Source organism: Emys orbicularis, chromosome 10 (assembly GCF_028017835.1).
Source record: "Emys orbicularis isolate rEmyOrb1 chromosome 10, rEmyOrb1.hap1, whole genome shotgun sequence".
NCBI lineage: Eukaryota > Metazoa > Chordata > Testudines > Emydidae > Emys > Emys orbicularis.
Window position 1 is genome coordinate 46,323,579 of NC_088692.1, and position 18,714 is coordinate 46,342,292.

At 39.1% G+C, this 18,714-nt stretch overlaps 1 protein-coding gene across 1 annotated transcript in view; it reads left to right on the top strand.

The window, feature by feature from the left end:
• MYO9A (myosin IXA) overlaps positions 1 to 18,714 on the top strand; it is a 361,511-nt gene that overhangs the window by 21,318 nt on the left and 321,479 nt on the right. The gene's annotated exons all lie outside the window — the stretch shown is intronic.

Sequence of the window (18,714 nt, forward strand, 5' to 3'; positions counted from 1 at the left end):
GTTCTTACAACGGAATGTTGGCTTAATACAGCTTTGAAACTTTACTATGCAGCTTTTAACCATCTTAATTTTTATTTTTTAGTAGTTTAACACAGTACTGTACTATGTTTCTTTCTTTCTTTCTTTCTTTCTTTCTTTCTTTCTTTCTTTCTTTCTTTCTTTCTTTCTTTCTTTCTTTCTTTCTTTCTTTCTTTCTTTCTTTCTTTCTTTCTTTCTTTCTTTTTGTCTGCTGCTGCCTGATTCTGTGCTTCTGGTTCCAAAAGAGGTGTGCGGTTGACTGATCAGTTCGTAACTCTGAGGTTCTACTGTATTTCCAGGCTGCACAGTTCTCTGCATTCACTGTATTATTCCCAGCAGAGACAGACTGCCAGGGTGGATAAAAATCAATGATTTAAAAAAAAAAAATCAAAAAAATCTTTTTTATTTAAATTGGATTTTTTGGATAAAATGCTTTTTGAGGGAAAAAACCTATCTAAAGATAGTTTTAATTAAAATAGATTATAGCTCAAAGATATCTCATCATGGAATAGGGATTATAAATTCTAATTCTGTAGTATGAGACAATATATTCATGTAATGTTTAAGGAAAGTTTTGTAAATGAGTTCCAATAGTTCATGGATTAGGGACCCAATTTTATGGGGTTCCAGGGGCTTCTGTAGAGATTATTTAGATTAATCTTCTATCTACCCAATGGGACTCAGTGCTCAGTCTAGAAGTTATCATCAGAGATGCTTAGTTTTGCAGCTCTCAAACTGTGGATTTGTGTTTCCAGAGATAACATGCTTGTTAACAGCAAAAATGTTTTTTAAATAAATAATATATAGAGGTGAGAAATAACAGATCTCAACCCTATTGTCCCTCTGTAAATTTGTGTACACAGAGTCAATCCCTTACCTCTCTCTAAAAGTGCAAAGTTTCAAAAAGTTCAATGAATAGAAGATTGTTGGTGGCAGAATAGATCTGGACAAGGAGAAGAAGTCTGGAGATAAATGTGAGAAGGGAGGGACAGGCAGTAGAAACAAAAGTGAAACTGTTTCAGCAGCATATTCCAGAAATCTTGAGGTCTTTCTGAGTGTAGCCTTCATTGATTTGAGATCTGCCATACCATTCTCTCACTAGAAGGGAAAACCTATAATGGCAGCAGGCCATAAAAGAGACCCAGTTTGGGAATAAGAATCATTCAAGAAATATATGTTTGCTGATGATGATTTAAAGAAAGTGACACCAATGAACTGGTGGAAGTCACTTAAGCAATTGGATTCTGAGACTGTTGAAGTGATAATCTCACTTTTAACAGCAGTAGCTTCTTCTGCCAGTGTAGAGAACGTTTTCTTCCTTTCCACTAATTCATTCTAAATTGAGAAATTGTTTGAGACCTGAAAAAGCAGGAAAGCTTGTTTTTTTCCCCTCCAGATTATGAACAAACAGGAAAATGAAGGTGAAGACGACTGAGTTAGCTGCAGAAGCCAATATTTTGTTTCTCATGTTGACCTGGCTGAGAGAGTCAATTTAATTTTTGTTTTTTAAAAAAATATTTCACTATTTTAGTTAAAAACAATTTAAAAACAAACAAACCTGATTTTAAAAAACTCGCATGTTTAACTAAATTCAAAAATTCATATGCTTGTTTTGTTAAAATATGTTTGCTGTTGAAGAAAAAAATCCAGAATACATAACGTTGTTATTTTAGTTAAATAAAACAATTTAAATGTCTGTCTGGTGATGTTCTCCTCCTAATGCAGCATGGCAAGAAAATCCTCCAAATATTAATGATTAACCTGTTGAATTGGAGATAGTTCACCTCCCAATGACTTCATAAATATCTGCTTCAGTTACCTTTGGTAAATGAAATAACCAAACAAATTCTGATATAGCTGTAAAACGAATCTGAAAAGTTTTCAAAATAAATCACTTAAAAAATGTATAGTGTGTACCTTCTAAAAATGAAACCTACATCTACCTCTGAGTTGCGAAGGCTATGTATTAAGGTTATAACAACCAACAAGAATGCACTTTTATGTAGAAATCCATGATAAAATTGAGTCTTCCTGACTAGTGATTTAAATTTGATCAATTTGATTTAAATCAAATCTACCCTGCAGACTGCCCAAGCACACCTACTTAGCTGTCTCTTTGGAGATGGTTAAGAGTTGTTATTGCGTGCTACAGTTATAAATTACCCCTTCAGCACTTCTTATGCAAGCCTGTTTTATTCTTAAGGTAAAAGCACTACTGAGGAAACATATTAACAATAAAAGACATGCTACACACATGCTAATAAGCTTACCAGGGTTCACCCCAGTGCTAACATGGATTCTGACAGGAGCAGCCCTTCAATATCCCACCCAAGGGGATTCCTTGTGATTACAAGTTAATCACAGGTTCAGCTTAGAACAAGACCCAGTCTTTGTACTGCCTCAGAAGGCCCAGTCCTTCCAACCCTATCCTAAGGATTGGGGCTCTCTGTGGATCAGGCATCCTGTCCATTTGCTGGATCAGGAAGAAGTCCCTGAGCCTGTTTAAAACCAGGCTATTTATCCAAAAATCCTTTTTGTCTGTTGGTCCTGGAGAATCCAGTGGAAACTAGTATATACATACCTCTCTAGGGGACTGGGTTCAAAGGGCTGATAACAGGAATTACATTAACATCCCCCCTCCTACTAGAGAGAAGGTACATATAATTCCAGAATAACACATACACAATTGCATTTTTAATACATTGGAAACCCCTCTTCCCAGGTGTTAAAACTAATTAAATAAGGTTTAATTTAATTCAGTAAAGTTTACCTTAATCCCATAAAATTTGTCCAGGATGTTACAGGATATTGTCAGTCTGTCACAGTCCCAACTAAAAGTCAACAATTAACATTTTATAGTAGCAGAGATACTTCACTATTTCCCAGTTGAGACCTACTTAGACAATCTTACAACCAGCTACAACAGTATTGGAATGATCTGTCTACAGATTCAGAAAGAATATCACTTCAGCAGTGTATGTTTGGTTCACGTTTGGAACTTACTGTTTCAACCATAAGGACTAGAAATTGTTAAATTTTCCCAAGAAAGTTTCCTACTCATTACTGGCAAGTGGATTTGAAGAAATGCAAAAGGAACACTGAAGAGATACACCTCTACCTCGATATAATGCTGTCCTCGGGAGCCAAAAAATCGTACCACATTATAGGTGAAACCACGTTATATCGAACTTGCTTTAATCCACCAGAGTGCGCAGCCCCGCCCCCCCGGAGCGCTGCTTTACCGCGTTATTTCCGAATTCATGTTATATCGGGTTGCGTTATATCGGGGTAGAGGTGTATTTTATTTGAATACTCAAGACAACTGTCATAGTAATTAGGGGACTGTTGCCTGTCTTTTTACAATAAGTTGAACTGGAAAGACTGCTTTAGATTTCAGAAGGTAGGGAATCTGACTGCTATTATGCATAAGAGAAAACAAAGTTTCACTGTTTGCATTTTTTACAGTAGGTGCTGCCCAGTGCTTTAAAGTTAAATGACAAGCTGCTGAGCTGGGGCTAGGGATCAATTAATTGGAATAATTAGACATGTACGGGGCTTTCAATACATAAGTGACATAAACAATATGAAGTTGTTTCATTTTAAGCCAAATATGCATACCTTTTTATAGAAAAAGTCAGCCATCTGTACATAGGCACCAACTTTCCCCGGCGCCGGTGGGTGCTCGTGCCCCACCGCCCCGGCCCCACCCCGACTCCACCCTTTCCCCGCCTCTGCCCCAACCCCATTCTAACCCTTTCCCCAAAGTCCCTGCCCCAACTCCGCCCCCTCCCTGCCCCTATTGGACCCCTTCCCCAAATCCCTGCTCCGGCCCCGCCTCTTCCCTGAGCGCGCCGCGTTCCCCCTCTTCTCTCCCAGTGCTTGCTGTGCGAATCAGCTTTTTCGCGGCGCAAGCGCTGGGAGTCGGGGGGAAAGCAGGCACGCGGTGTGCCCAGGGGAGGAGGCGGAGGCAGAGCAGAGGCGGAGGTGAGCTGGGGCAGGGAGCTGCCGGTGGGTGCCACGGAGTCGGCACCTATGCAGCTGTAGCACTTTGTTGAAGCCATCTGGGATGGTGAACACCCATATCCCCCTCCAAGTAATTCCAGATAGGGTGTAATTCCCTTGCTAAATTCCGTTGTGTTAACTCTTTTGATGCTTGGGCAAATTGACAGAATGCACTTTTCTGATGGCAGATTAATGATGATGTTATAACTTTCCTTTTGGAATATAAAGTTTGAATAAAAGCCAATGTGCTCACAGAACATGCATATTTGTGTACTTCCATGAATGTTTGAACAATACCACTTGGCAATAAGTTTTAGGAATGCTGAGCTATGTTCTATTAAACATGCATCAACTATGCATGTTAACCTGGCAGCAGTATTTAAAATATGCTGTCTGAGCATTTAAACTATAGATGGACTTGGACCTTCCCTTCAAGTACTAACCTAACCTGCTTCTAAAATTTTGGCTCAGGATCCAAATCTTGAGCACATGTCTGGTATTTTAGTGTCCCATTATTGAAACAACTTTTACTGCACTCTTTTGAGATTTGAATTTGGGGATTTCTAAACATGAAATCTCAGTGGGAAATTTGTTTATCATTGAGGAAATCATTGCTGCTGGTACCAATGTGCATTTGAAATCAGTTGCTACCTTCTGACAAATTTAAGTGTGTAATATACACACCCATGCTGATATTATAGGTGTGTGTGTGTTTTATACTTAAACCCCTAGATCTCTAAGATGTTTTTCAGTCTTTGCTCATCAGCATATTTGTGTGAAAATAGGAAGCATCAACTTTGAAATTTGCCTGCATTTTTGCCTTATTCACCCTAGAAGTGATGGTGATTTTAAAAAGACTAGATTTTAATGTTGTCGAATGAATCAAGCAGGCTCACTGGAAAGCAGAAGAGCGTATTATCACACGAAGGGACATAATTTTTCAAGATGGATTTTTTTTCTAATTCTAACGCAGAATCAGGTGTGGCCATGGGCTGAATCTTACTTCCTCCTGTTCTGAAAAGCCACCAAATTGTGTTCTTGCCACCAGGGTGCAAAAGGACACTTTCCAGGCCATAAGAACATAGGAGTTGCCATAATATCTCAGACCAGTGGTCCATTTAGTTGAAGTTTGTCTCCAACAGTGTCTAGTACTGGATGCTTCATAGGAAGGTGCAAGAATCCAGGTGATGGGCAGTTGTGAAATAATCTGCCCCTTGGGGAATTTTCTTCCTAACCCTTACCAATTTGCAGTTGACTTATTCCCTGAGGCATATCGGTTTATATCTTAAACTTGCTCAGTCTTTTTTTTATCTAATGTAGCTGAGAGAACTTAATCTGAGTTGAGATGCCTCAAAAACATTCTGTCCCCTATGTTATTGCTGTATGAAAGTCTAATTAACTTTAAAATACATTAAAATGATTTTTTTCCTGAAAATTTTGTTTTTAAATTTAAATCGACTTTAAAATGTTGGATTTCAAATGCTTTGTGATTTGTGATATTGCAGTAATTTAGTTTGCAGATCAAAACCTGATTGAAAGTCTAGGAATACTTTACATAGGAGAAGTCAATGCAATAAAACTGTGCTTATCTAATTTGCTTGTAATAGAAAAGAGTTAATTAAATTTTCTTAGTAAAATTCGTTAAGGGCTGTTATGCTTTAACTGAGGCAGTCTGTTCTGTATATAAACATAGTTATACAAAATAAGAGGAGCTGTTTCATGTTGTGAACTCAGTAAAATATATCTATTCTGGGTAAATTAAACGATCAATTTATTTTTTCTTAAAAAGGAAGCAGGTTACACTCAAAGAGAATAAGGGAATAGGATTCTCCGTACCCAATCAAACTGGTGCAGTGCTCTGGGTCCCTTTACACAGAAAAATGGATTTGTAGAGGGATTTTCCACCCCCCTGAGTGATGTAGTTATGCAGACATAAGTTTGTAGTGTAGACCAAGCCAGTGTTCCCAAACTTCTGCTTGTATGTTGTACCTCTTTGCCTATATTGTCTAATTAGATTGTAAACATTCTGGGGTAGGGTTTTTCTGTTACTGGGTGTTTCTGCAATTATTTCCAGAATGGGGTCCTGATTTCAGTTGCAGTCTCTTGGTTCTACTATAATGCAATTAAGTAGGGGGTTCGCTGCATTATTCTGTGTTCAGAATGTCTTCGTTGTGTTCATTCCCCCAATGTTCTCAGAATGCTGTGATTCTGTAGCTTGTCTATATTAATTTATTTCAAATCAGGATCGGACTCCATGCCAAAATATTAAGAAATGTTTTTGTTACTCCTCGCTTTAAAATATTCAGTCTATTTACTTTGCAAGTTCATAAGTGTATTTGGTATCTCCCCAGAATATTAGCAAATGATAAAAATCAATCTGGAGTCTGAGACATTTTTTGCATTGTAATAAACACAAATAAGACCGTTACATTTTTGGCAGCCCTAATAAACATTCCATTACACTGCTTTTAAAATCCAGTTTCCTTATAATGTCCGAATGTGAGAAATTGTTGTCTGTGCTTCTGACCCAAGACTATTTCATGTGAAAAATAATACAAAAAGTTTTTAAAATAGATTTACCAGTAGCTGATACTTTTTCCACTATAAAACATAAGCAACCATCATATTTCCATTGTGGAAAGGCTGACTGAAGGCCCACCCTTATTTTGTCTACAACGCTACTCCCAGTAAGAAAAGATACAGGTCAAGCAAAGTGAAATGAAGAACTTTTGCTTTTAACTTAGTATTTGGGTTCTCCTCCATGGTTGAATACCTGGCCTTTTGCCTGAGCCGTTTTTCTCATTTTCCCCCTTCCTTCCCCTGTTCCCCCATACTTCTTAGATTTCTCTTGTTCTCCACTGCCCGTACTTCCTTTTTTTCCCTGTTATCCATCACCAGCTCTCTGACCATCTCTTTTCTTTCCATGCCCCATATCCCCCAGTGTTTTGGATATATCTATCGAGTGCCTCATGTCTGCAACTTCACTCAGATACTTTTAACATTGCTGGAATATCGTTGTATATACTAGTAAGTCAACAGGTGGTCCCAGTATATATGTAGAGAATTATTTTGGAGATTTTAAGTTTTCTGGACTCTTGAAGTCAACATTGCTGTATCGTTTTTTTCAAAAATTTATGTCTACTTTGGTGAGAATGAACATCCAGGTTGGCAAGAAATCTATTGAAATTATTGTGTAAGTATAGCAGCTCTCAGTTGTTCACTTTAAATGTGCCTACACTCTCAGGGTTTTTCCAGTGATCTATGAAGTAAAGGTTGATTAAGTGGTTCATAATATAAAGGTAAACTCGTATATTGAACTGTTCATAATGCTGTCTGCAGCTTGGAAAAGCTAAATGGTTACAAAAGCAAGAGATGTACCTCTTCTCTCCCTCCTCACCTCCCTGGACTCATCAAACTCTTTAAACATATATGTTTCTTTGGCCAGGTCTACCCTACAGGGTTAGGTCAAATTTAGCTGTGTTAGTTCGATTTAAAAATGAAGGCGTCCACACAACCAACCCCGTTCCGTCGACCTAAAGGGCTCTTAAAATCGACTTCTGTACTCTCCCCGGCTAGTAGTAGTGCTGGCTGGGAGTAGTGCTAAAATCGACTTTGCTGGGTTGAATTTTGGGTAGTGTGGATGCAAATTGACAGTATTGGCCTCTGGGAGCTATCCCAGAGTGCTCCATTGTGACCAGTCTGGACAGCACTTTGAATTCCGATGCGCTAGCCAGGTACACAGGAAAAGCTCCAGGAACTTTTGAATTTCATTTCCTGTTTGGTCAGTGTGGCGAACTCAGCAGCACAGGTGACCATGCAGTCCCCCCAGAATCGGAGAGCGTAGAATGTTTCTATGCTCCCCCTATCATTTCCGTCCCTGAGGTTATCTCAGATTAGAAGGCGAAAAAACCGCACTCATGATGACATGATTTCCGAGCTCATGCAGTCCTCCCGCACTGATAGGGCACAGCTTAATGCATGGAGGCATTCGGTGGCAGAGGCCAGGAAAGAATTAAGTGAGCGCAAAGAGCAGAGCAGGATGTGATGCTGAGGCTAATGGGGGAGCAAACGGACATGATGAAGCGTCTGTTGAAGCTGCAGGAAAGCCAACAAGAGCACAGCCCCCTGCTGCATCCAATGTATAACCGCCTACCCTCCTCCCCATGTTCCATAGCCTCCTCACCCAGACGCCCAAGAACGCGGGGAGGGAGGGAAGGCTCCGGGCACCAGCCACTCCACTGCAGAGGATGGCCCAATCAACAGACGGCTGTCATTCAAACAGTTTGAATTTTAGTGTGGCTACAATAAGCAATGTGGCCTTGTCCTTCCCTCCCCACCCCACCCCACCCGGGCTATCTTGTCCATTATCTCATGGTTTTTTTTAATTAATAAAGAAAGAATGCATGGTTTCAAAACAATAGTTACTTTATTTCGAAGGGGGGAGGGTGGTTGGCTTACAGGGAATTAAAATCAACAAAGGGGGCAGGTTTGCATCAAGGGGAGAGAGACACAACTGTCACACCGAACCTGGCCAGTCATGAAACTGGTTTTCAAAGCCTCTCTGATGTGCAGCGCACCTTGCTGTCAGGGCCGGCTCCAGGGTTTTGGCCGCCCCAAGCAGCCAAACATTTAAAAAAAAAAAAAAAAAAAAAAAAAAGCTGCGATCGCGATCTGCGGCGGGAATTCGGCGGGAGGTCCTTCACTCCGAGCAGGAGTGAGGGACCGTCCGCCGAATTGCTGCTGAACAGCTGGACGTGCCGCCCCTCTCCGAAGTGGCCGCCCCAAGCACCTACTTGGTAAGCTGGTGCCTGGAGCCGGCCCTGCTTGCTGTGCTCTTCTAATCGCCCTGGTTTCTGGCTGCTCAAAATCGGACGCCAGGTGATTTGCCTCAACCTCCCACCCCTCCATAAACGTCTCCTGCTTACTCTCACAGATATTATGGAACACACAGCAAGTAGCAATAACAATGGGAATGTTGGTCGCGCTGAAGTCTGACTAACAGCGCCAACTAGCTTTTAAACGTCCAAAGGCACATTCTACCACCATTCTGCACTTGCTCAGCCAATAGTTGAACTGCTCCTTACTACTGTCCAGGCTTCATGAACGGATCCCTCGAGCTTGTCGCTGGGGAGCAGGAGAGCAGAGTTGCAGGGGAAGTGATGGAGCCATACACCATGCCCTGGAGGTTGCTAGGAGCCGGGCAGGGAAGATGTTCCCAGAACCCCTGGCCAAGCTACATGTCCAACGATGATGGTTAGTAGTCCTACTGCACCGTCGGCTGCAAAGGCAAGGAGCTGCTGCTGTTTAGCAATGCCAGCTGCTGCAGGTGCTTCTGTGTCAAATGCTTGGAGGTCCAGGTAGGGCAAGGTACCTCGGCCAAGGCAAAAGAGCAAGAGCCCTGGAGCTCTTACATGTGTCAACCACAGAAATGCTATGGGGTGTTACAGCACCGACCGGACTGGAATGTACGGCTGCAAGACTTCTTCACCAGCAACAAAGGACAGGAATATGATGCACCTAAAATCTAAAAAGGCCTGCATGTTTCTCAGAGTCACTACCCTTGATAACAGAACGTCAATGATTGCATTGGCTACTTGGATCACAGCAGTCCCCACAGTAGACTTGCTCACAACAGCAGCGGTGATGGTGAGCTGAGCGGGGTCCATGCTTGCCGTGGTATGGCGTCTGCATGGGTAACGCAGGAAAAAAGGCGCGAAACGATTGTCTGCCGTTGCTTTCACAGAGGGAGGGGCGACTGACGACATGTACCCAAAACCACCCGCAACAATGTTTTTGCCCCATCAGGCATTGGGAGCTTAACCCAGAATTCCAATGGGTGGCGGAGACTGCGGGAACTGTGGGATAGCTACCCACAGTGCACCGCTCCGTAAGTCGATGCTAGCCATGGTAGTGAGGACGCACTCTGCCGACTTAATGCGCTTAGTGTGGCCATATGCCAGCGACTGTATAAAATCGATTTCTAAAAATCGACTTCAATAAAATCGACCTAATTTCGTAGTGTAGGCATACCCTTTGATAGTCATGTCTGTGTCTAAACCCTTCTTATTAGGGTGATGCAAGGGAGGATTTGTATCCCACACAGGGGGGTGTAGCTTGCCGATGCAACAGGAGTGACAGGTGCAAACTGTGTCCTTTTTTATGTTTATCCTGGTTTATTTTGCCGCCTCCTACTATATCATGATCTTGTCTTTATTTTCTATTTAATATCTCTTCTCTCCCTCCCACTTTTTTCCTTTTGTTTTGTTCTTTTTCTCCATGTTCTTTCATGATGATTCCTTAATCCTTTGTCACATCCTCCTCACCTTCATAAGTCTCTCTATATTCATTTCCTTCCAATCTTAACCTCATCTCTGGTTTTACCTCATACTTTTTGTAACTTTTCCTCTCTCAATATCTTGCTCCACTGACGTAAGTGTCTGCACATCTGTCACTAACTCCAGCCCAAATCCACATGCAACCACCACTCATAGTCTGTCCATACAGATTATAGTGTATAGTTCTCTCCATCAGAATTTTAATCTCACAAGCTACTTTGGAATTGTTTCGGTATAGTGCTACTTCCCTACCTCTGCAGCATAAACTGACCTTCTTGCATAGTTTATAGCCAGGTATTGGAGCATCCTGTTGATTTTTGTCATTCATTCTTCCATTTTTATATCTTATATCAATATATATATATTTTATATCAAGGTCCTCTTCCCTTGCTAAGCATTTTAGTACACCTGTTTTTGCCTTTAAGCTTCTTGCATTGATATATATATTGTCTGAAGCCAAAGATGACACCTTATCAGAAAAAGGGAGCTATGCTTTTATTTACTTTTATCCACACCAGTTAGAGTGATTCAAATAGAATAATGATAATTAGGGTTGTCAAACAATTAAAAAAGTTAATCATGATTAATCGCACGATTAAAAAAATTAACCGCGATTAATAGTGCAATTAATAGTGCTGTTAAACAATAATAGAATACCATTTATTTAAATATTTTTGGATGTTTTCTACATTTTCAAATATATTGATTTCAATTACAAAACAGAACAAAAAATGTATAGTGCTCACTTTATATTTATTTTTTATTACAAATATTTGCACTGTAAAAAAAGAAAGTATTTTTCAGTTCCCCCATTTCAAGTACTGTAGTGCAATTTCTTTATCATGAAAGTTGAAGTTACAAATGTAGAATTATGTACCAAAAAACCTGCATTCAAAAAAGAAAACAATGTAAAACTTTAGAGCCTACAAGCCCACTCAGTCCTCCTACTTGTTCAGCCAGTCGCTCAGACAAACAAGTTTGTTTACATTTGCAGGAGATAATGCTGCCCGCTTCTTATTTATAATGGCACCTGAAAGTGAGAACAGGCGTTTGCATGGCGCTGTCATAGCCAGCGTCGCAAGTTATTTACATGCCAGATGTGCTAAATAATGTCCTATGTCCCTTCATGCTTCAACCACCATTCCAGAGGACATGCGTCCATGCTGATGGGTTCTGCTCAATAACAATTCAAAACAGTACGGCCCAAAGTATGTTCATTTTCATCATCTGAGTCAGATGCCACCAGCAGAAGACTGATTTTCTTTTTAGGTGGTTCTGATTTTGTAGTTTTTGCATCGGATTGTTGCTCTTTTAAGACATCTGAAAGCATGCTCCATAACTCGTCCCTCTCAGATTTTGGAAAGCAGTTCAGATTCTTATACCTTGGGTCGAGTGCTGTATCTATCCTTAGAAATTTCACATTGGTACCTTCTTTGTGTTTTGTCAAATCTGCAGTGAAAGTGTTCTTAAAATGAACAACATGTGCTGGGTCATCATCCCAGACTATTATAACATGAAATATATGGCAGAATGTGGGTAAAACAGAGCAGGAGGCATACAGTTCTCCTACAAGTTCAGTCACAAATTTATTTGACAATTTTTTTTTTAACGAGCGTCATCAGCATGGAAGCATGTCCTCTGGAATGATGGCCAAAGCATGAAGGGGCATACAAATGTTTAGCATATCTGACACGTAAATATCTTGCAATGCTGGCTACAAAAGTGCCTGTTCTCATTTCCAGGTGACATTGTACATAAGAAGTGGGCAGCATTATCTCCCATAAATGTAAACAAACTTCTTTGTCTTAGCGGTTGGTTGAACAAGAAGTAGGACTAAGTGGATTTGTAGGCTCAAAAGTTTTACTTTGTTTTTGAGTGCAGTTATGTAACAAAAAAAAAATCTAGGTTTATAAATTGCACTTTAACAATAAAGAGATTGCGATACGGTATTTGTATGAGGTGAATTGAAAAATACTGTTTCTTTTGTTAATCATTTTTACAGTGCAAGTATTTGTAATATAAATAATAATCAAAAATAATAAAGTGAGTACTGTACACTTTGTATTCTGTGTTGTAATTGAAGTCAATATATTTGAAAATGTAGAAAAGCATCCAAAAATATTTATTAAATTTCAATTGGGATTCTATTGTATAACAGTGCGATTAAAACTGCGATTAATCGTGATTAATTTTTTTTTTAGTTAATCGCGTAAGTTAACTGCGATTAATTGACGGGCCTAATGACAATGCATGAATCTGATTATTGTAATCAACATTTTAGTTCAACGGCTTGATGGGGTTAGCCACTGCTCTACCAGGGGACTTCTATAGAAAGTTGATGTTGATAGCTGAAGGACAAGAATCCTTCATTGTGCCCTGAAGATGTGTGCAGTGGATTTTGAAAGAACAATATTTTGTTGCTGCACAGAATGAGAAATTGGTGCTTTTTTTGGCAATTACTCATGCAAAATAGCTCCTGAAAAGAACACAAACAACTTATAGTAAGGTCAGTGTGGAATTGTACTTTATAAATAATTTTAGTGTGACTTTAGAATACTTTTAGGAAGTGTGGCATCTATTAAATACCACATTTAATAATTTTAACGTACTGTATCAAAATTATAGTTTTGAAACCTAAATCCAAGTCCTAACAAGATACTGTTCTTTACGTTAAAAAGTTAACAGTTGTCATCAATTATGAAACAGAGGTATCTGAGGTTAGCAGAGTTTTTCTCTGTATGTAGAATAGGACAGTGGTTCTTAACCTTTTCAGACTACTGTACCCCTTTCAGGAGTTTGATTTGTCTTCTGTACCCCAAGTTTCACCTCACTTAAAAACTACTTGCTTTCAAAATCAGACACAAAAATACAAAAGTATCACAGCACACTATTACAGAAAAATTGCTTGCTTTCTCATTTTTACCATATAATTATAATATAAATCAATCAGAATATAAATATTGTACTTACATTTCAGTGTATTGCATATAGAGAGGCAGAAACAAGTCATCGTATGAAATTTTAGTTTGTTCTGACTTCGCTAGTGCTTTTAATGCCGCCTGTTGTAAAACTAGGCAAATATCTAGATGAGCTGATGTACCTCCTCGAAGACCTCTGTGTACCTCCAGGGGTACGCGTACTCCTGATTGAGAACCACTGGAATAAAATGTATCTGTAGTAATTATGGCAACGATTGACAATTTTTTACTTTTTAATGGTTTCTGCTGTATAAATCTGACATGTTAGATAGCACTGCAAGAGTGCTGGCCAGGGATGGTTTAGAATGAAATGTTTTTTGTATGCTAGATATTAATCTTCTCAGAAAGATAATGTAGAATTTGAAACTGCTTACAGTTAGTTCAAACAGTTTTTTCAAGGACTTAAGCTACAAAATCCTAAAATTCTGCATTTAATTCTGGTAACTTAAGAACTAGTATTCTTTCTTGTCCACGTAATTATTTGGAGTTACTATCTTGCTGAACTGTAAGAACTGGAACAAATTGCCCTCTGAGACTACAAATCTAGTTTTTGAATATCTGACTTCCTTTAAATAACTTTCTTTAAATGTGGGTTGCGTTCCCTATTGATATCTGTTATATAAAGTTTCTGCTATTCTATTTAGGTGCTGCTGCCACTTTATATATTGGAGGTATTGAAAACAGTAAGCTAGTCTTTTAAAATTATTCTAAGATTATGGTGATATTTATAAGCATTTTAAAGTCTGAGAAAGAGGCTGGTCCAACGGCTAGGGCACTAGGCTGGCACTTGGGAAACTTGAGTTCAATTCACTTTCTGCCACACTTTCCTGTGTGTCCATGAACAAGTCACTAAGGGCTTGTCTACACTGCTGCTTAAGTCAATGTAAGTTAAGTTACTCAGAGGTGTGAAAAAGCCACCCCCCTGAGCAACTTAAGTTACATAGACTTAGCGCGCGGTGTGGACACTGCTTTATCAGTGGGAAATGCTATCCCGCTGACATAGCGTCTGCCTTTCATTGAGGTGGAATAATTATGTTGACTGGAGAGTGCTCTTCTGTCGGCGTAGTGCGTCGTCACCATACGCGCTAGAGTGGTGCAGCTGCGCTGATGTAGTGCAATAGTGCAGACTAGCCGTTAGTCTCTCTGTGCTTTGGCTCCCCATCTGTAAAATGGGGATTATAGCACTTCCTTGCCTCCTAGTGCGGTGTGAGGATAAATACATTACATATTTTGAGATGCCCATTAGTATTGTAATGGGGGGGGCATAGAAGTACTTAGAGAGAGATGGATAATAAACACCCTTTCAGCAAGGAGTACCAGGATAGATGGCATTTATTGTACAGGATGCACAAATCTAAAGATTGTATATATGTCCATTATTGCTGGTGCCAAATACTCAAAAGCTGGATGTAGAAGCTCTCTGCACTATAGAGAAGAGATAGAGCTGTAAAGGGAGTTTTTATATTCACAGCTCCTACACAATGAAACCTGTTTTAATCCACTGCACCAAAGACAGACATAAAGTATTTGCATAATGGAGGTAGTTGTGTTATCAAGATGGAACTACCTGGCCAGCATTCTGCCTTTGGAGATCTTTTTAATTAATTTCTTAAAATAGGATGTGGTCTAATAAGGGGTCTCCTGTACCAGTTTTGGAGTAACCATTCATTTTTAATTTAAAATTAGATTTCCCTATGTAAGTTGTTGAAAATGTATCCTACACTCACTTTATTTTAAAAATCTCTGAGCAATAGTGGGTCACGCCAGGAAATTAATTATAAATCATGTGTGTAGATTAGTTTGAAATGTTAAAACTGAGAATAAAATTAAGTATACTACAAATGTTTAAGCACAACTGTGTTCCTACAGAATGATTGTGTGAGAGTGAGTCCCTTTTAATATTAGTATTGGCAAACATTATACTGATACTATAGAAGGGAAGTGTCACTATCCTTTTGGATAGTCATACATCTACCAATTGTCTTTTTTTTGGCAAAAGTATTTTATTTGCTGTTGTTGAAATGTGACATATCCATTGTTCAGATTGGTGCTATGGCTGTGATGATGCTGTAGTTTTCCTCTCAGTGAAAAGCGTATTCCTGTTGTCTAACTGCACTCCACTTTTGTAGGTCAGAATGGTCCTGCTATTTGGAGGCCCCTAGCATAGATGTAAACTTGCCAGCAGTTCATAAATTTTTACCTTAATCAGGAAATGTGCGTTTGAACTTTATATAGGGGATCAATCTAGGATTTACAGTGATCTAATACCAGTGCACTGCCAACTGTAACATGTACTTTTACTTTTTTTATTGCTCTTACATTTTAATGTCCTTTGCTTCAGATACGTTTTTTTCTGTATCATTCTTAGCCCTGTTAATCACTAGTGGATAAATGCATTCAGCAACCCTGAGAAATGGCCTTCAGCTATAATACATTAAATTGAATAACAGTAACAAGCAGCACAGTAAGTAGAAGGATAGCAGTTCCCAAGTTCTAGTGTGGCAACACAAAGTTGCTCTTCCTATATATATTACATAATTGATATATGGTTTGGAAGAATTTACTTTTAAGGAAAAATTAAAAGGAGTAAATAGTTTTAACTTGCCCAAATGATGACCAGAGGGGAGTGCAATGATGTTCTAGAAGTATTTAAAGGTTGTATATACCAAGTAAGGAGAGTTGGAGTAAGTCCCCTACTACAGGACAGGCCCACCAAGAAAGTAACAGAACGCCACTAGCCGTCACCTTCAACCCCCAACTAAAACCTCTCCAGCGCGTCATCAAGGATCTACAACCTATCCTGAAGGATGATCCCTCCCTCTCACAGATCTTGGGAGACAGGCCAGTCCTTGCTTACAGACAGCCCCCCAACCTGAAGCAAATACTCACCAGCAGCCACACACCACACAACAAAAACACTAACCCAGGGAACCTATCCTTGCAGCAAAGCCCGTTGCCAACTCTGTCCACATATCTATTCAGGGGATACCATCATAGGACTTAATCACATCAGCCACGCTATCAGAGGCTCGTTCACCTGCGCATCTACCAATGTGATATATGCCATCATGTGCCAGCAATGCCCCTCTGCCATGTACATTGGCCAAACCGGACAGTCTCTACGCAAAAGAATAAATGGACACAAATCAGACGTCAAGAATTATAACATTCAAAAAGCAGTCGGAGAACACTTCAACCTCCCCGGTCACACAATTACAGACCTTAAAGTTGCAATACTCCACCAAAAAAACTTCAAAAACAGACTCCAACGAGAAACTACAGAATTGGAATTAATTTGCAAACTGGACACCATAAAATTAGGCTTGAATAAAGACTGGGAGTGGATGGGTCATTGCACAAAGTAAAAACTATTTCCCCATGCTAATCCCTCCCCCCACCCCACTGTTCCTCACACCTTCCTGTTGGAAATGGGCCATCCTGATTATCACTACAAAAGTTTTTTTTTCTCCTGCTGATAATAGCCCACATTAATTGATTACTCTCGTTATAGTTAGTATTGCAACATTGCAACACCCATTTTTTCATGTTCTCTGTGTATATCTTCCTACTGTATTTTCCACTGCATGCATCTGATGAAGTGGGTTTTAGCCCATGAAAGCTTATGCTCAAATACATTTGTTAGTCTCTAAGATGCCACAAGTACTCCTCGTTCTTTTTAATTTTTCTGGTAATTATCAGGGTTTATTTTGGTGGACGGAAGGATTGGAAAAAGTATTCAGTAGATTAATCCTTTGATTAATAGAATTCAGTGTGGTTTGCTGCAGAACTAAAACAGAACTCAAAACAAATGCCACCTCTGAGTTTAAGAAAACAATAAATCTCTAATCCCCAAATAAAACAGGCAGCTTTGCATATACACACAGACTAATATATTGTCATAATACATATATCTCATGCAATGTATTGTATTTTCCTAATAAAACAAGTTATTTTTAATATATTTGATACAAAAGTAGGGTGAGATTCGGGGGGAAAAACAAATACTTTTTGTAAATCCAGGGTTTTTTTTTTTTTTTTTTTTAATCGCTTTAAATTGTAAACGAGGGGCCTTAACTTCAGGAAACAGTCCTGCACTGGTGTGCAGGAATGGGCTAGATGTGATTTGATAATACTTTGTATTCCTATAGTGCCTTTCATCTGATGAGCTCAAAATTAACCCACCTTTGAAAGGGCTTTATTTTCTCTATTGTGTAAAAGTTACTTGCCCAAGTCAACAGAAAATCACTGCCAGACCTAGAAACAATATGTACATTTTCTGAGTTCCAGTACCCTACTTTAACTAATAGATGATACCTCTCTCGCTAATATGTCCTGATTCTATATACCACATACTGTGTAAAGACAATGTATTTGGTGTACAATGTATTTTATAACTGAACTCTCATTTTTCCCATTTTCTTTCTGTCTTTCCTCAAATTCTATCGAAGAATAACCCTGTTCTTATAGATTCTGAATTAAACTTTCTTAATTATTATCGTAGTTCCTGATCTAAATGGGAGAACATTATCACTAATCATTTTAGAAAGTAAATGAGAAGTATAGAAATGCAAATCAGTGCTGTTGTTGGGTGCAGAAATTTTGGAGGAGGCACAGGAATTGAAGAGCCCACCTTCCTTACGTCTGTGAAACATGCACAATGATCTCTTATAATGATATGAGTGTACAAGGCCCACTGTGAATATATGACCAATACTTGTATAATGCCTTGTGCAGATAACTTCTGAACCCTTTTCAATTACCTTTGATTTAACCAAATTTCTTATTTTTTGCAACATATGCAGTTGCCCACCTCCAACAGACTTTTCTCCATGCTTCATTTTGTGAACTATATGAATTAACACACTATAATTTATATTCAGTGACATTTCCTAAAAGTGCACATACTTACGTATGTGTATGCCTTGATGTTCTAACTATAACAAGTGGGCATCCAAGGACCAGTAAGCCCGGAATAATACTGGGCTTGGGCTCTTGCAAAAGGTATTGCAAACCATAATGTTGGCATTAATGCTACAGGGACTAAGTCAAGCTATCTAAACTTCTTGTGCAGCAGAATGAAAACTTAGCTAAAACCTTTAACTCGTATGCTTTTTACTCTACCAGTTTATGAAAGGGAAAATTACATTTTCTAGTATTACATCACAATTATAATATTTGTAATAATACAGATGCAATATAAAAAACTTTATGGCACAAGTAAAATATATGCGTAATGAATGGGTGTAACTGGGTTACTGCTTTCTTGGTTTTTCATTCTAGCTCATGTAACCCTCTTCTCTATGTAACATCTGGTTTTCATTATTGACAGGAAAACTGAGTAATTCCAATAAAATGGAGAGAAAGCATAGTGATTTTTTAAC